Source organism: Saccopteryx leptura, chromosome 10, assembly GCF_036850995.1.
Source record: "Saccopteryx leptura isolate mSacLep1 chromosome 10, mSacLep1_pri_phased_curated, whole genome shotgun sequence".
Taxonomy (NCBI): Eukaryota; Metazoa; Chordata; class Mammalia; order Chiroptera; family Emballonuridae; genus Saccopteryx; species Saccopteryx leptura.
The window spans coordinates 78263121-78280867 of record NC_089512.1 but is presented as its reverse complement, the minus strand read 5'-3'; the positions used below and the strand labels follow the sequence as shown (position 1 = coordinate 78280867).

The 17747-nt window shown below is 42.1% G+C and overlaps 1 protein-coding gene across 1 annotated transcript in view; it reads right to left on the bottom strand.

The window, feature by feature from the left end:
- FHIT (fragile histidine triad diadenosine triphosphatase) overlaps positions 1 to 17747 on the bottom strand; it is a 1908162-nt gene that overhangs the window by 1715936 nt on the left and 174479 nt on the right. The window lies entirely within an intron of this gene.

The window sequence follows — 17747 nt, the reverse complement described above, 5'->3', positions numbered from 1 at the left end:
GAGATGAGGTCAGAGAACCATCAGGGTAGGGACAAATGACAAAGGACCTTGTAGTCCATGTGATGTCTGTGGTCTCTTCTCAGATGAAATTGAGAAGGTGTGAGCAAAGAAGTGACCCTACCCAAATCACCTGGCTTCTGTGTTGAGACTCAACTGAAAGAGTCGAGAAAGAAGCAGACAGACCAGTCAGGAGCTACTGCAACAGTCGAGGTGACAGGTGCTGGTGGCTGGTGCCAACCAGCGGCGGTGGAAGGGTAAGGAGCCACTGGAGCTGGGCAGAAGATCAGACGCTGCGTGCCATGCATACTTTGTTCTACTGCTTAACTGTTTGGCATGACACAAACTCCCAGAAGGAATATTTTATATAAAAGACCTCTATAGGTGAGGTAAGCAACTCAAACTCTTAAATAGCAAAATATATATTTCAATTGGGGAAATGTAATACCAGGAAGATATACTTGCAATAACCACAAAAGACAAAGGATTAGTTACATAAAAATGAGTAGAAAGTGGAGCCCAGCCAGCTCTATCACAATGAAATAGTAAGCTTTCTTAAAAATACCTCTTTATATTTCCTAATTTGCTCTACACATAGAAGGTCTTCTAAATGTCTATGCTTGATTGGTTTAAAAGAGATTTTGGTAACAAGAAATGCAAAATTTAAGTAAAAACTGAAAATTAAAGGCTGTTTGACTATATACAGTATTTTAAATTCACTTATACAAGTGTTGACTGAGCACTGGACACAGTGCTAGAGCAGAAATTGGAGATTCACAAAGGTTCATATAATTAACTTCAAATTTTAATTTTTAAGAGAAAAATCAGTAAACAAAATTATTTAATGCAAAGACATAATAGACAATAATTAGAAAAGGAAAAGAAATAACTTGCAGCTGAAAAGGAAAGCCTTTACAGGACCTATTTGTTCATTGTCAGTCACAGAGGACAGTGTAAGGCCAAGGAATAAAAGGGAAGCACAATTTTGAAGTGAAAAAGTCACGGTTTTAACCATGGTTCTACCAATTACTTGCTACATGACTTCGGCACATTACTTAACACCCCCAATTCTCTATTTCCTCAGTTATAATGAAAGATAAAAGTATACATACACTTCTTAAATTTGTCAGAAGGGTTAAATTCCATAATTTAGTACAATTCAAGACAGATAGTAGAGATTAAATAAAGGTTATCATTCTTCCCTAATTTTTTCTTAATCCAACCTGAAATTATTTATAGGAAATAGTTTCTCCAGAGCTGAAAAGTGTTTCCAATTATTCCATCAGTTACATGGGCTTCTTGAGATTGTCCCATCAGCATGGGTCTTATGTGAGCCCATCCTGGTTGGGTGTTCTCTGTGTGCCAAAAAAATTAATTATCTCAAAACAGCAGCGGCCATCATTTGAGACCTCTTTAGTTTGTTGATGTCAAACCCTGCACTGCTGGGATTTTAAATGATATTTTAAGATTGAAAAGAATAATAAAGTCTGTAGGCTCCCAAAAGGGAAACATTTGCCTTATGAAAAAACCAGTCATTATTATTTTTTTAATTGCCAATGTTTATTGTGGGAGATTCAAGGTTATCTACTTCCTCTTTTTCTCCTCCAATGCTCAACTGTAAAGTCATTCAAAAGGTTTATTGCATACAGAAGTACAGGTTCTCTACATGCCTCCCACCCGAAATGTGTTCTTGCTTGGGAAAAACGCTGAGCGCTAGCACCCATGATCTATGTAAATGCAAAGGAGCGAATGCAGGGGTGTCAAGGGCAGCACAGGAGCTGACCTACAGGCCCCCAAAGCCTCACAGCCCTCATTGACTGTAATTATCAACATCCCTGAATTCAACAAGACAATGACATCCTAAATCAAGGTATTAGTCTTAGAAAGTATCTACCTTCTTAGTATTTTCTAGAATGTTCTGTGTGTGTATCAATAACATGGCAATAAAATACTGAAATCATTCTAGTTGTGGACAACCAAAAAAAATTAAAAGGTAACATGCGGCATCTAAACACAGGCATGTTCTCTCCCAGCCTGGTTTTGTTCTGGCTCTGGGCACCCAGATGGAATAAGACATGTGACTCCCCGGATGGACTGCATGAGGTGAAGGGCCCCAGTGGATGAGACCTCAGCAGGGCTGAGCTCGGGGAAGAATGAGCCAGACTCCCTCAGTGAGCCGGCTCCACTTTGGAGCCCAACAGAAATGATGAAGTCACTTTTTCACACCACAGGAATAAATTTGGTTTATAATCTCTCTGCTGCCTTAAAACTGTTTCAGAACACCTGGACAAAAACAAACCCAAAGCAAGAACTCTGAAGCTTAGAGGGCCTGCATAGAATCGAGGTGGGGCTTGAATGCTGGGTATCTCAGCTACTGTCCACCCATGCCGCTCCATTTCATCAAAATGCTGCAAAAGTAATTAAGATTAAAAGTATGAAAAATGTTATACTTCTTGGAAAACCAGTGCTTTAGCTATTCAGTAAAGGATATCTTGCTTCTGAATTTCCTTAGCAGCCTTGAATTCTTAATCATTCACTTATCCATTTAATCATTCAGAAAAATTTTATATCTTTACATTTTTTTCCCTGACTGCATGCTAAATCATGCTTACTGTAAAATATTGCAATGAAATAGTACTGCATAAAGGAAAGAATATCTGGAAACCACACAAACCTGAATATTTGTTCATTACTGCATTAGGCTCTATGTAAAGTGCCAGAGTTATCAAAGCACATCAGACAATACTCCTCTCCCCCCAAAATACAGCCTAATTAGAAGATGATAACTATGAAAATAACTACAACATAGTATAAGAAGCAATGCAAGTGATAAGACATAAAAAAGTGCTATAGGAAGTTAGAGAAGGAAGATATTATTTCTAGCAAAGTATGTCCAAGAAAAGCTTCTTCCTCTGCAAAAACGAACCTCTGCTTCTGCCACTTCCTATAATTCCACGTGGCATGTTCCTCACGAGTCCCACTGCTCTGTGCTAGACTTCCTCTACGAGGATCTGAGAGCTTTCATGCAAAATTCTCAGCATCGCTTTCTTACCATTTCCCCAGTCAGCCGTTCTGAAACTACAGCACACCTCCGAACAAGGCAAACATGAAAGAAATTACTTGATCATTAGTCACTTCCCATTATCATTGTTCACAGGAATCAAGGATGATATTAAAAACAAAACAAAACAAACAAACAAAAACATTAAGACTAGGAAGGGACAAATGTTAAATTGCCCCTACCCCTTTCAAAACAAATGGAGCAGAATGAAGAAGGGCAGCATTAGGAAGACAGATGCAAGTCACCCCAACATGGAAGCAGGCCACACACATCTCACTCCTCACGCATGAGAGCCAGGATGGGAGGGAGTGGAGGCTAAAAATGAGTTTGAAAACATAAAAGCTGTGGCTATGGGAAAATCCAAACTTATATCAGGTAGGCAGGAAGATGGCGGAGTAAAGGAGAAGAGACTCAGCAGACCAAGGGTCACAGAGAGCTCTGTCTCTGAGCAGCTGAGGGATCTAGAATGACAGACATGCAGCCCTCTGGGTGTCACAGTGCTTACCATTAAAATAAACATCATGATACTAGTCCTCTGTGAGGCTCAAATTATTGTAGAAAGCATCTTGAAAGCATTTTATAAAACACACATGGTTAAGGTACTTCACCTAAGTTTCAATGAAAAATCTGTAGATTTAGAATATAAATGTGAATTTTCCAAATGAGCAGTCCAAAACTGCCATTTCCACTGACACCTGGAAGTGGGAAGGGCTTAAATAACTCAATATGTAAAAATAATACCTCCTCAAGGATGAAGAGCATTGTCATACTCGCCTTTGTCCCTGAACAGCTCCACAGGGCCCGGCTCAGAGTGGGCGCTCAGCACTCCGGGCCCGGCTCGGAGGGAGCGCTCAGCACTCCGGGCCCGGGCTCGGCTCAGAGCGGGCGCTCAGCACTCAGAGCAGGCACTCAGCACTCCGGGCCGGGCTCAGAGCGGGCGCTCAGCACTCAGAGCAGGCACTCAGCACTCCGGGCCGGGCTCAGAGCGGGCGCTCAGCACTCAGAGCAGGCACTCAGCACTCCGGGCCGGGCTCAGAGCGGGCGCTCAGCACTCAGAGCAGGCACTCAGCACTCCGGGCCCGGCTCGGAGGGAGCGCTCAGCACTCAGAGCAGGCACTCAGCACTCCGGGCCCGGCTCGGAGGGAGCACTCAGCACTCCGGGCCCGGGCTCGGCTCAGAGCGGGCGCTCAGCACTCCGGGCCAGGCTCAGAGCGAGTGCTCAGCACTCAGAGCGGGCGCTCAGCACTCCGGGCCCGGCTCGGAGCGGGCGCTCAGCACTCCGGGCCCGGCTCGGAGGGAGTGCTCAGCACTCAGAGCGGGCGCTCAGCACTCCGGGCCCGGCTCGGAGCGGGCGCTCAGCACTCCGGGCCCGGCTCGGAGCGGGCGCTCAGCACTCCGAAGGCTGACTTGACCTTTCTCATGCTCTACATCCCCATCCCTTAGCAACTAAGGCATAACTATTGTCTGCTGCATTTTTAGTGGACATCAGTAAGTTACCATTGTGGGGACAAAGTCAAATGGGTAGAAAGATATTCCCGTAGCATCTATTTTGGTTATCATTTACACACTTTCCTTCCTGGACACAGTCAAGTAAAGACCATAAGTAGCCTGTCTGCCCTAAAAGCCACCCAACACTGACATCACTACCCCCCTTTCCAGCCTGGCTCCGGAGGGGGCACATGGGTGGGCACGGGCCTGCAAGGAGGCTTGGGTACCAACAGTCTTTCTTGGCAAGCTGGGAGAGTAGCAGTCCACTCTTGGTCCTAGGCCACTGCCATCTGCCTATTAATTATGAGAACACAGAACAAAACACTCCCCACTCTGCCATACATTTCACAGCAACATCCTGACAATATCAAAATTAAAAAAGAAAAAAATATTTGTCAGATGGATATAAGCAGGGCCTAAGCAAGGAATTCTTTATAGGTTATTGGTGTAATGTGGATAAGGAGCTTTACACAGCCCAGCGTCCCTTCCTGGTGTCAGAGCAGGACCGGCAGGACTGGCCAGCGCTGCCCAGGGTACCCGTCCAGAGGCACTAAATATCCCAGAAGAGTGACAGAGTGAAGTGCACAGCATTTATCAGAACTTTCTAAAAGAAGTAATTGTGCTTCACTGTAAGAATTACTTAGCTGAGACAGCTGAGGTGGTTGTACGGGTGGCGTGTGGTGTGCCAACAACTGGAAGGCTCCCACTTTCCTGAGCTGGTGCAGAGGCCTGGACGCTGTGGTCCCTCTCCACGGGCAGCACTGCTGAACCTGACATTTCCTTGGTTTGCTGAAGAAGAGCAAATGATGACTCTGCCTGTACCACCCACATGTGTGTCTCAGTCCAGCCCGGCTTGGGATCACCAATTCCTATTATTAGAAAAGATCTGGCTTTTTCTCTCAGCTCCCTCCCATCCCCCAATGTCTTTTCCTCCCTTACCATAGTCACACATGGACACTTACAACACAAATATTTACTTAATGTAGCATCCACCAGGTACAAGAACAAACGTTGGAGACTTTCAGGAGTATAGATGTAACTTTATTGGCCAGTTTTACCTGCGCAGGGGCAAATTCCCGAGGTGTCCAGAGACACCGTGCTCACAAGGAACTACAGATGGGAATCGCACCTAGCGCTCACAGCTAAATCTTTTTATAAGCTAAGCAAGCAAGCCTAATACAGAAGCAGATGTGGCGGTAACCTATTTGCTAAGGGGGCTGCACATAGCATAGCAACAGGGGCTGGGGTCTAGCTCATTGGCGAATTCCAAACCTAACTTCTGATAAGGGTCTTTTAACCAATAGAATGCAAACGTTTGTCTCTTTTTCTTTTTTTTTTTTTTTTCTTCTCTCTCAGCTTCCCAGAGTCCCTATCTGTCTCTGCTTCTTGAACGACCTTGGGCATGTTACTCCTAACAGGGAGCAGGACCTGCCTGTAACCCTTAAGTTCCCTGTTCCATTAGTGCCCTGCTTATTTTCTGATCTTCTCTTGGTCCTTACACTTAACAGCTGGGAAGGGAGAGAAGAGCACAGCACAACTGTGATCCCAGAGGAGCACATGGTTAATACCAGGCAAACAGATGAGGGCTCCTTGAGAGAAACGTACAAACATGAACATGGCACTGCAGACAAAGGGCCAAGAAAAGTCTCATGCAGGATGTGACACATACCTAGGGCATAATAGTATCAGTAGGAGCTGACCAGGAACAAAAGGATAGAGGAACTCAAAGCTGGCAATGAACTAAGACACGAAAGCCTACAAGGACATGGTATCCACAGGAAATTGCAGAGTTTATAGTGACCATGTGCTATGAAATGACAGGAGATGAGACAAAGGTGAGAGCCAAAATTTGGAAAGTGCCAAATGGTTGGGTTTTTTCCTGGAAGCACTAAAAGGCCACCACTGGTTTTAGCTGGAAGTAGAAAAAAATGTGTGGTGACATCTGACACTTAAAGTACAAATATTTACTGTGTGTTTGGGAAAAGCACTCTGGCACAACTTTACATGTGAACTTTAACATGTGAGGAGGGTGTGGAGGTGGGAATGGTCTAGGATAAGAACAGAAAATAGAACATCTGAGGCATTTTACAGGCACAAGCAAAGGATTTGGTGTCTATAGAGCCTAGTGATGAGGAGGAAAGAACTCCTCTCTCTTAATTAATTCCAACTCATCCTTTAAATCTCAGATCAAATGCTGCTCTTCCAAAGGAAGCTGTGCAAACCCCGGGGACAAATTAGGCCCTTTTGTGACATGCTCTCAAAGAACACTGACCTCTCCTTCCATAGCACTTACCACAATTTGTAAGACTGTATTTGTGAGATCGATCAGATTAATACATTTGTCTGTGGCCAGACTATGAGTGCCTTGAAGGTCTGTTTGGATGTTCATGGATCCCTCACCCTGCACAGTGTCTGGCTCACAGTAGAAACTCAAAAGTTATTTCTTGAAATCAAAGGCAGTTAAGGATAAAACAAAGGTTTCAAGACTATAGTACCAGGTAGATGGTGAGCCCATTAACTAAATCAGGGCATGGAACAAGAGGAGGAGGTGAAAAAAAGAAGAAGAAAATGTATTCCAGTTTGTTTATCTGCAAGGATTCCAGATGGAGACTTTTAAAAGCTCTGAACTCAGGAGAGTCAATCTGTAGATCACAGATTTAAGAATTATTTGCATAGCTGAAGAAAGGAGAGTCACTGCTTTATTCAGGTTGAATGTACAACTCCAAAAAAGAAGAGAATCAAAGAAGGCATCCTGGAGAAGAGAAATATTGCATCAGTTAACAATCCAGCAAAAAGACTAGGATAAAAAAGTCTGAGAGCCTCAGGAAGAACCAGGAAAACTGGACTTCAGCAGACCAAGAGAGGCAGAGTTCAAAAAAGAGGAAGTGTTCAGCAAGGGCCAGTATTGTCAAGGGATGGGAGTTGGCTAGTAGGCCTCAAAAGGAGGTGGGCTCTGTGATTCAGGCCATGATGTTTACTTTTAAGCAAAAGATCACTGGACTTCCAGAAAGAAAGTCTGAAAGAACAACTAATGATGAGAACAGCACATGTGGAAAGAAGACTAAAAGACATGCAGTATAAAGGGAATAATTCATCTTTTCACTTATTCAATGAGTAATTCTTGAGCTACTAGTATGAGCCAAGCACTCTATGTTGGAAGTGCAGAAGTAAATAAATTAAGATAGTCTATGGGCACAGAGGATCTAAGAGGAGATATGCTCAAGAGCAAAGAAGAGTGTGGCCATGTAAAATCCATGAGATTGCACTTCCCTCTGAGCTAGAAAGGAAGAAGAAATAATCTAGGGCTAACGATTACATGGGCAGGGCCTAGAAATACCAGGAGACAAGAGATTTCAGGGATGTCATGGGTTGGGTTTCCTTGAAGGCAGAACCTGAGACAAGGGCTTAGGTGCATGAATTTATCTGGGAGCTGTTCCAGGAACATGGAATGAGGGACTACAAAGTAGACAGAAAAGAAGTAAAACCCAATAGAAGAGTACATTATCAAGTTTGCCTCAATAGTAAGGACTTCCCAAGAAGTGTACAGAATGTATCCAGAATTACACATCTAAAGGATGGAAGGCTAACTGTGAACCTGAAGAATGGAAGGCTGAAGCATTTACTCACATGTCCAGATGCCCAGTGGGTAATGCAGCCCCTGAGGATGTCAACTCCCCCACACTTCCAGGCTTCTGCATGGCCCAGGCCAATCAGACTCCCAGCCTGAGAGAAGAGCTTGGAGAAGAATGCAGGAAAGGAGCACAGTAGGTGCTAGAGGTAGGAACTGACAAAGCTTCTATCCACATTTGCAGTTGAAATCAGAGAAAGGGACTGTGACAATGGCCACCAGGTTAATCTGCCACAGAGATGAAATTGGTGAGAACTAGGTGGAAATGACTAAGCATTCAGCCTAGGCTAAGTAAAAAGGGAAGGAAGGCTAGGAGAAAAATGGCTTGAAATATTTTTTCTAAGATTTTAGCTTTCTCACAGGGCTTTTGGCGTTTTTATAAAGAGATGAGCTCAGTGACTTAGTAGTTCACCATGAAGACCATAATGAAACCTTTGCTCTTCTGCAGGACAAGGGCCAGGATATTAACTGTTGGCATTTATTGACTATTTATTATGTGCCAAGTTCTTTGCAGCAGTATCAAATGAATTATCCTTATAACTGTATATAGTAAAAACTATTACTGTCCCATTTTAAAGGGATGAAACTGAGGCTCGGAGAGTTTTTAAAGTGTTTAAATACTACTGGGACAGGGTATGTGGCAGAGCAGCTACAATCAATAAAAGCTACAGGAGCTGTCAGGGAGACACCAAGATCAACCCACAACGTATTTACGGCTTAAAACCAGCAGAGACCAGCTCAATCCAACATAGCAACAAGTTTCACCCAACAGTAACCCCTAGCCTCCTTAAACTCATTGAAACACATCAGCATCCTAAATGACACATCTACTCCGCCATGATCAGAAACAGAAAGCCCAGATAAGGACATAAAAGGGCCAAAGGAGCTCCTCTGAGAAATCTCTACCTCTTTCCTCAGAAGATGAGATCTTGAATATCCTCCCCCTCACTGAATATTTACCTCCCCTTAAATGAACTTCAATAAAGGAAGAAAATTCCACTAAAAAGAGGCTGCACTATCTGTGGAGTAGCCCATACTCTGTCTCATTGCTTCATAAATAAACTCACTTTCACTTTAGCCTCTGTGCTGTCTTATATTTGAATTTTATCCTACAGAAAGCCAAAAACTCATAGTAGATCTCAGAACTATGGGTCCCCAGACCCCCAGAATGCCTGCATCACTATGGGTTAACAACCTACCTATCTTTGAGTTTGTGTCAATAACCCATGCTTCCATAGATGTGTCTAAACACACACACAGTTAAATTGGATATGAAGATTTACCAAAGATCTACCTCTTCCATTTCTTCATAATATGGATAATGGAGCACTTCTAAACTCTTTAATGAACATACTTCTTTAAGTTCTTTTATTTATATCAGTTGCTCAATGTCTTTTTATATACAGGACTGGGAATGAAAACAAATAAGGACTTTTGTGTATGAAGACGGAAACAAAAACCAACAACAAAATATCACCCAAACCACAGAGCGAAATTAAGTCAACAAAGCCTCATAAATGGGGAAACTAAAACATGATAAGAGTTTAAACTCATTACAGACCAAAATGTAAATCTGATTGCAAAATAATCTGCATCTTTAATTTGAAGGCTCATGTTCATGGTGGAGGTAGGAGGCAAAATTTAATTTAAGAAACAATTTTGGCCAATCAACCCTATTTTCTTTACATGAGAGCAGGGAGGGAGAGAATGACATTGACAATATCCACAGAAGGCCAGAGGAAGGAAAAGCAGATGTGATCACATCACCAGCACACTCAGGGCTGCCTTGAGGAGACTGGTTAGGCAATGAAACCCTCCCTAGAATGGAGCTGGTTTTTAATTAGTTTAGGCTGCAGAGGCCTGTGTCATTAAAATGATAACAACTGGACACTTGCCATAATCAATATAATGTTTCATAATCAAATTAATTCGGCTCAAGAGCTTGATTCGGAATATGCTATGGTTAACCATTAGATGGCTTTCAGGGTACTAGGAGTGTATGCTATGAAAGACACACTAGGTAAGTAGTACATGAACATGCAAAAAGCACATGAAGATGTGGCCATTTCTTAGGCATGGAACATGTATGATGCAGGAGGGGCCGGGAGGAAGGGATGAAAAATCCCTCAATCAGTCTTCAAAGAACTGAATATATTTTTTCATAAAATAATAATAGCAAACCTACATGCTTTAAACTGTGAATGGTTAAATCTTTCATTAGAAGTATGATACCAGATCCAGAGTTGCTCAAAAGCAGGAATTTTCAGATTATGTATCTTTCCTTCACCAGAATTTACTGCATTGCCTGGAGCAGTATGGCTCCTCAGAAAAGCCTGTGTCTCAACTGTGCTGTATAATAATTAGGAGAGGATAAGACAGAAACATAGAAAACAATTTTTTTTCCTTTTTATTTTAATTAATTTTAATGGGTGACATTGATAAATCAGGGTACATACATTCAGAGAAAACATCTCTAGGATATTTTGACATTTGATTATGCTGCATTCCCATCAACCAAAGTCCAATTGTCTTCCCTCAACTTCTAACTGGTTTTCTTTGTGCACCTTCCCTCCTCCAACCCCCTTCCTCTTCTCCCCCCACACCCTAACCCCCACACTCTTGTCCATGTCTCTGAGTCTCATTTTTATTTCCCACCAATGTATAGAATCATATAGTTCTTAGTTTTTTCTGATCTACTTATTTCGCTCAGTATAATGTTATCAAGGTCCATACATGTTGTTGAAAAAGATCCGATGTCATCATTTCTTATGCCTGAGTAGTATTCCATAGTATATATGTACCAAAGCTTTTTAATCCACTCGTCCTCTGACGGACACTTGGGCTGTTTCCAGATCTTTGCTATTGTGAACAACGCTGCCAAAAACAAGGGGGTGCATTTCTTCTTTTCAAACAGTGCTATGGTGTTCTTGGGGTATATTCCTAACAGTGGTATAGCTGGGTCAAAAACAGTTTGATTTTTAATTTTTTTAGGAATCTCCATACTGTTTTGCACATTGGCTGCATTAGTCTGCATTCCCACCAGCAGTGCAGGAGGGTTCCCTTTTCTTCACATCCTCACCAGCACTTATTCTGGGTTGTTTTGTTGATGAGCGCCATTCTGACTGGTGTGAGGTGATATCTCATTGTGGTATTAATTTGCATTTCTCTAATAATTAGTAATGTTGAGCATTTTCTCATATGCCTATTGGCCATCTGTATGTCCTCTTTGGAGAAGTGTCTATTCATTTTTTGTGCCCATTTTTGGATTGGATTGTTTGTCTTCCTTGTGTTGAGTTTTACAAGTTCTTTATAAACTTTGCTTATTAACCTCTTATCAGACGCATTGTAAAATATATTCTCCCATTGTGTAGTTTGTCTTTTTATTCTGTTCTTATTGTCTTTAGCTGTGCAGAAGCTTTTTAGTTTGACAAAGTCCCATTTGTTTATCCTGTTTTTTATTTCACTTGCCTGTGGAGACAAATCGGCAAATATATTGCTGCGAGAGATGTTAGAGAGCTTACCGCCTATATTTTCTTCTAAGATGCTTATGGTTTTACAGCTTACATTTAAGTCTTTATCAATATTGAGTTTATTTTTGTGAATGGTGTAAGTTGGTGGTCTAGTTTCATTCTTTTGCAGGTAGCTGTCCAATTTTCCCAACACCATTTGTTGAAGAGGCTGTCTTTACTCCAATGTATGCTCTTACCTCCTTTGTCAAATATCAGTTGTCCATAAAAGTGTGGGTTTATTTCTGGGTTCTCAGTTCTGTTCCATTGATCTATATGCCTGTTCTTGTGCCAGTACCAGGCTGTTTTGATTACAGTAGCTTTGTAGTATAACTTGATATCCGAAGTGCGATACCTCCAACTTTATTCTTCTTTTTCAAGATTGCTGAGGCTATTTGTGTTATCTTTTGGTTCCATATAAACTTTTGGAATATGTGTTCTATATCTTTGAAGTAAGTCATTGGTATTTTAATCAGTATTGCATTGAATTTATAAATTGCTTTGGGTAATATAGACATTTTAATGATGTTTATTCTTCCTAACCATGAGCATGGTATATGCCTCCACTTGTTTGTATCTTCTCTGATTTCTTTTATCAATGTTTTATAATTTCCCGAGTACAAGTCTTTAATCTCCCTGGTTAAATTTATTCCTAGGTACTTTATTTTTTTGGTCATAATGGTAAAGGGGATTGCTTCCTTAATTTCTGTTTCTGACAGTTCATTGTTAGTGTATAAAAATGCCTCTTATTTCTGAGTATTGATTTTATATCCTGCCACCTTGCTGAATTCATTTATCAGGTCTAGTAGTTTTTTGACTGCGACTTCAGGGTTTTCTATATACACTATCATATCATCTGCAAATAATGATAGTTTTACTTCTTCTTTTCCAACTTGAATGCCTTTTATTTCTTTTTCTTTTCTGATTGCTGTGGCTAGGACTTCCAGAACTATGTTGAATAAGAGTGGTGAAAGGGGGCACCTCTGCCTTGTTCCTGATATTAAGGAGATTGCTTTTAATTTTGGCCCATTGAGTATGATGTTGGCTGTGGGTTTGTCATAAATGGCCTTTATCATGTTCAGGTATGTTCCCTGTATTCCCACTTTGTTGAGAATTTTGATCATGAATGGGTGCTGGATTATCAAATGCTTTTTCTGCATCTATTAAAATTATCATGTGGTTTTTCTCCTTACTTTTGTTTATGTGACGAATCACATTGATTGATTTGCGAATATTGTACCAGTCTTGCCTCTCCAGAATAACCCACTTGATCATGGTGTATGATTTTTTTCATACATTGCTAGATCCGGTTTGCTAATATTTTGTTGAAGATTTCTGCATCTAAATTCATCAGAAGTATTGGCTTATCATTGTCTTTCTTTGTGTTCTCTTTGCCTGGTTTTGGAATCAGAATTATGCTCACCTTATAAAAGGAGCTTGGAAGTCTTCCTTCCTCTTGAATTTTTTAAAATAACTTGAGAAGAATAGGAGTTAGTTCTTCTTTGAATATTTGGTAGAATTCACTTGTGAAGCCATCAGGCCCAGGACTTTTTTTTCTTCGGAGTTTTTTGATAAGTGTTTCAATCTCATTTGTTGTAATTGGTCTGTTTAGGTCAGGGGTCTCAAACTCGCGGCCCGCCCACCAATTTTGTGTGGCCTGCAGACTAATCAAACTTCGTGGATTAGTCTGCAGGCCAGTCTGTGGGCTACACAAAATTGGTGGGCGGGCCGCGAGTTTGAGACCCCTGGTTTAGGTTTTCTGATTCTTCCAGATTAATTTTTGGAAGATTATATGTTTCAAGAAATTTGTCCATTTCAGCTAGGTTGTATAGTTTTTTTGTTTTTTGGGGTGTTTTATTTTTGTATTTTTCTGAAGCTGGAAACAGGGAGAGACAGTCAGACAGACTCCCGCATGTGCCTGACCAGGATCCACCCGGCACACCCACCAGCGATGCTCTGCCCACCAGGGGGCGATGCTCTGCCCCTCCGGGGGGTCGCTCTGTTGCGACCAGAGCCACTCGAGCTTCTGGGGCAGAGGCCAAGAAGCCATCCCCAGCGCCCGGGCCATCTTTGCTCCAATGGAGCCTCGCTGCGGGAGGGGAAGAGAGAGACAGAGAGGAAGGAGAGGGGGAGGGGTGGAGAAGCAGATGGGCGCTTCTCCTGAGTGCCCTGGCTGGGAATCAAACCCAGGACTTCTGCATGCCAGGCCGACACTCTACCACTGAGCCAATCGGCCAGGGCCGGTTGTATAGTTTTTTGGCGTAAACTTTTTCATAGTATTTTCTTACAATATTTTGTATTTCTGTTGTGTCAGTTGTTATTTCTCCACTCTCATTTCTAATTTTATTTATTTGAGTCCTCTTTGTTTCTTGGTGAGTCTGGATAAAGGTTCATTGATCTTGTTAACCTTTTCGAAAAACCAGCTTCTGGTTTCATTGATCCTCTATATTGTTTCTTTAGCCTCTATGTCATTTATTTCTGCTCTGATCTTTATTATTTCCTTCCTTCTACTACCTCTGGGCTTTACTTGTTCTTTTTCTAGTTCTTTTAGATGTAGGGTTAAGTTGTTTCTTTGAGCTTTTTCTAGCTTCTTGAGGTATGCCTGTAATGCTATAAACTTCCCTCTCAGGACTGCTTTTGCTGTGTCTCATAAATTTTGAGTTGATGTATGCTCATTATCGTTTGTTTCTAGAAATTTTTAAATTTCTTCTTTGATTTCATTGTTTACCCATTCATTATTTAATAACATGCTATTTATTTTCCAAGTGTTTGAGTATTTTTCAATTTTTCTCTTGTGGTTGATTTCTAGTTTTATGCCATTGTGGTCAGAGAAAGTGCTCGATATGATTTGAATCTTCTTAACTTTGTAGAGACTGCCTTTGTGCCCTAACATGTGGTCTATTCTAGAGAACGTACCATGAGAGCTTGAAAAGAATGTATATTCTGCTGTTTTAGGGTGAAAGGTTCTGAAGATATCTATTAAATCGAGTTGATCTAATATGTCCTTAAAGTCTGCTGTTTCTTTGTTAATTTTCTTTCTTGAGGATCTATCTTATGATGTTAATGGTGTATTGAAATCCCCTACTATTATAGTATTGCTGTTGATCTTGCCCTTTAAATCCATCAAAGTCTGCTTTATATATCTAGGTGCTCCTATATTAGTTGCATAGATATTTAGAACAGTTATATCTTCCTGTTGCATTGCTCCCTTTATCATTATGTAGTGACCTTCTTTATTTCTTACTATAGTCTTTTTTTTAAAGTCTATTTTGTATAATATAAGTATTACTATCCCAGCTTTTTTTTATGTCCATTTGCATGAAATATTTTTTCCCATCCTTATATCTTCAGTCTATGTGCATCTTTTGTCTTAAGGTGTGTCTCCCTGTGGACAGCGTATGTATGGGTCCGGTTTCTTACCCAGACAGCTACCCTATGTCTTTTGATTGGATCATTTAATCCATTTACATTTAAGGTCATTATTGATATGTAATTGTTTAATGCCATTATATTCTTTAAAACTCTATTCCTCTTTTGCTATATTCTTTTTCTCCTTTGATCTGTTTACAACAGGCCCCTTAGCATTTCTTGCAGCCTTGGTTTGGTTGTAGTGAATTCCTTGTTGTTGTTTTTTTGTCTGGAAAGATTTTTATTTCTTCTTTAATTTTTAACAATAGCCTTGCTGGATAAAGTGTCTTGGTTGTAGGCTCTTGTTCTGCATTACTTTGAATATTTCTTGCCATTCCCTTCTGGCATCAAGTGTTTCTGTTGAGAAGTCAGAAGTCATCCTTATGGGGGCTCCTTTGAAGGTGATAGTCTTTTTTTCTCTAGCAGCCTTTAATATTTTCTTTTTATCACTAAGCTTTGGTATTTTAATTATGATGTGTCTTGGTGTAGATTTCTTTGCATTTCACTTTAATGAAGTTCTCTGTGCTTCTTGAACTTGGGAGATGTATTCCTGTCTTAATTTAGGGAAGTTTTCAGTTATGATATGATTGAACAAAGTCTCTATCCCTTGTTCTTTCTCTTCTTCTTCAGGAACCCCTATGATGCAGATGTTATTTCTCTTCATGTTGTCACATAGCTTTCTTAGAGTTTCCTCAGACTGTTTGAGTCTCTTTTCTTTTTTCTGCTCTGCTTCTGTGCCTTCACTTATCTTGTCCTCTAACTTGCTGATTCTATTCTCAGCTTCATCCATACTGCTTTTAATTCCTTCCATTGTGTTCTTGATTTCTGATATTGTATTTGTCACGTCTGACTGATTTTTTTTATTACTTCAATGTTCTTTTTTATATTTGCTATCTCTTTATTTAGGTGTTTGAATGACCATCTATTGTTGTTCTAATACTTTTGAGCATCCTAACAATTGTTATTTTAAACTCTGCATCGGGTAATTTGGTTATATCTGACTCATTAAGGTCCTAATCTGGGGATTTCTTTTGATTCATTTGTGTTGCATTTCTCTGCCTTCTCATTTTGTCTGTGAAAAAGAAGGTTTTGATCACTGGAGTCCACTGGGTATGGCCTCTGTGTTCCCTAGATTTCGTCTGTCTGCAGGCTCACCTCCCCCTCTGCTGCTGTTGCCTCAGGTGTTTGGGTATGGATGTTTCTGTTGCCTGCCCACTGGGGCTGTTGCTGTGGTTTCCGCCTCTCCTGTACAGGAGTGGCTGTGATCACATGCTCAGATGTACAAGACTCGGTGGCCTTGGCCTTCGTCCCACCCCCATGGGTGGCATTATGCTTGGCCCTGAGGGCAGGGGTGAGCACCTTTTCTCAGCTGCGGGTCTCTGCCTGATTCCAGGCTTTCGCCCCACCCTTGCGAGAGAAGCCCACTAGTGGGATGGTTGCGAGCTTTGGCTCCACAGGCGGGGTGGGACTGCATGCCCATGCTCAATAGAGGGACTCCTCCTTTTCTGGGCTTTTGGCTCCACCCCCACAGGAGGAGCTGGCTCCCAAGTCAGGCCACAAGCCTCAGTTCCACGTGCGGGGCAAGTCTGTGCTCCTGCACCCTTGCTCAAGGGTGGGTCTCCACCCCTTCCGAGGCTCCTGCCCTTCTCCTGCAGGCTGGATTGCAGGTGGCCCACAGCTGGGCTTGACCACTTTTGCACATTGCCTTCTCCCCAGCTGGGCAAGACTGAGCTCACACCTGGGCCTAGTGGTGGCCAGCCAGCTCCCACCCTTGCTGACAGAACTGCGTTTCTGTGTCCCACCGTCGCCCACTCTAGGGCAAGCCCTCAGCCATGTGGGTGCAGGCGCTGCAGCTCAGACCCTAAGACTCCCTACTGTAGTCCCGAAAGCTTCCTCCTTCTAAATGACTCTGCTCTGAATGCCACGGGAGAGCTTGTTTGGCTGGTGTCCCAGCTCCCTTTACTGGTATTGCTGTTTCCTGGGGAAATACTCACTTCAGATTTGGGAAGGGACTCGTCCCAGAGGTTAGGGTGGCTTTCTCTCAAAATGTTTCTCCCTGTGCCTCTTAGATTACACTCTCTTCCTGCTACTCTGGTACTTTTCTCTCTCCCGGTCCCCCGGAGCCCCGGGTGAGTGGTTGTGAGAGAGGTTTTCTGCATGGTCCTTTTAAGAAGAATCCTGGGTCTGAGAAATCAGTCTCTTTCTCACAAACAGTATCCTGTCTTGTTTCCAGCTAAGCACTGTGCATACGCCTCTTCTAGGCTCTGGGGCTGCAGGCTGGGGCTTTGTTACTGGGACTCAGGACCCTCCCCTCTCTGCTAAACTCACTTCCTGCCACACAAGTCTCTCCCGGCTATCGTTCACTCCAGGAGCTGGGCAGCCCTCTCCATGTTTCCGTTCTTCCTACCAGTATCAGTGTGGCTTCTTTGGTGTTCCTTGGTTGAAGAGTCCTCTTAGTTTAGTCCAAAGTTGGTTTTTCCAGATGATGGTTCTTAAAATTAGTTAGTAATCCACTTTGGTTCTGGGAGGTGAAAGTTGGTACCCAAGTGATGATTCTCTTTTTGGTGAAATGCCTTGTTTCAAGCCAAATTCACATACGTATGACTTCCCTGGCTCAGCTGTGGATGACAGATGGGTTCGGGAGGACGGCTAAGCGAAC